Here is a 1,990-nt window from a genome sequence, read left to right on the forward strand (position 1 = left end):
TTGTTTACTTGCATTGCTAAACGTGGGATAATGTTTGAAATGGTCCCTCATACGTCATACCCTCACCCAATACATCTTTCAAATTAAATTAGAAACTAGAGTGTCATAAATTATACACATTGTGTAGTTGCATTCCTAAACGTGGGATAACGTTTGAAATGGTCCCTCACCCAATACATCTTTCAAATTAAATTAGAAAATCAAGTGTCATAAATTATATACATTGTGTAGTTTCATTCCTAAGGCACGTTTGGTTCGCGGAATAAGCCTGAAATGGAATATCATTCCCAGTAATAAGCCTATTTCGCTGTTTGGTAAAATCTTCTATTCCCAGGAAAAATGTTCCTAGGAATGACCTATTTCTCTTGCAAAGGGAATAGAGATTCCTAAGCCCCCTAGGTATTAGGCTATTCCTAAGTTCTCAGGAATAGCCTAATGTTGTTATTTTCAATTTTACATACCCCATGGCGTTTTGGGAAAAGATCTTTCTTTTCCCAAAATGCTCCTACATTATTTTTTTAAAAAAATTGTAACTAAGAGCAATTAAGACTCCTTAAATGAAGGAGCTTTTGGCTCTTTAAGGCTTCCTCATCCTGTTGTTAATTTGAAATAAGAAGCAATGCTTCTCTTATATAGAGGAGCTCAAATGATTTCCTCTTCCTGAGTTACCGATGTAGGATCAAAAACTCCCATTTATGTTTTTAAAAAAATTATTTTATATATAATTTTGTTTTTGTATTATTATTATTATTATTATTATTATTATTATTCCTTTTTTCTTATTATTGTTATTAATATTATTATAATTTATATTTTATTATTACATAATAATAATATTAATATTAATAATAACATGAATGTCCTTATAGGTCATTTTACATGTTAACCGCTAACCTAAACAATTAATTTTACCAAACATTTTTTACAAACCGCTAATATAATCCACTGGTCAAACCCGTTACTACAATCTGCATTCTGATAATCGCTAACCGCTGATTGCCAAACAAGCTCATAGGCTATACGATGTGGATATAAACTCTATGTATTAGAATATGAATATGAATATTATTATCATTATTATTATTATTATTATTATTATTATTATTATTATTATTACATATTTTATAAGGGTATTTATGTCTTTTAAAACATATTTCATTTCTATTCATTAAACCAACCAAACATTGTAATACAATTCCTAAAGTCTATTCCTTCCGCAAACCAAACAATAGAATACAATTCATATTCTATTCATTGTCTATTCCATTATTTATGGAATAGGATTCCTATTAACTCAAAATTCATACCGTGAACCAAACATGCTGTAAATGTTAAATATGAGATAATTTCTGAAATGATCTCTCAACTATATCGTAATGAATGAGAAAAATTTATGGCATACTTCAAATATCATTTTGAGTATTAACTCTTAAAAATTAAAGTGTATGTAATTGATTGATCTAAATGGGACAGAAGTGTTTTCATTTTTTTGATTTACGAAAAATTCGCAACCACTATCCAAATATATAGAAGTGTTTCTATTCAATTATACATCTCATTTAATTTTTGCCTACACTTCCTACTATGCATACCCCATGAATTACTTGTATTTAATTGGAAAAGTGGTCCATATGCAGCAGTAGTTGTAAGATTTTTCTTTTGAAGAAGTTGAATACAATCACATAACAATAACATTTTAAGGGTGTGTTTGGAAAGCAGGAAAATGACTTCTGGAAAATGTTTTCTGAAAAATGAGTCATTTTCAAGAAAATAGGTTCATTTATGGTGTTTGGATGTATTCTGAAAAACTGTCTTTGTGTGTTTGGTTCATTTTCTGAAAAATGAATAGAATTTTAGAATTATATTTTTTTATTACTTTATTTAAAATATTTATAATATTATTAAAATAATATTTTAATTATAAATATTTATTTAAATATTTATTTAAAATATATATACATACATACATACATACATATATATATATATA

Source organism: Ipomoea triloba, chromosome 1, assembly GCF_003576645.1.
Source record: "Ipomoea triloba cultivar NCNSP0323 chromosome 1, ASM357664v1".
In the NCBI taxonomy this organism is placed as follows: domain Eukaryota; kingdom Viridiplantae; phylum Streptophyta; class Magnoliopsida; order Solanales; family Convolvulaceae; genus Ipomoea; species Ipomoea triloba.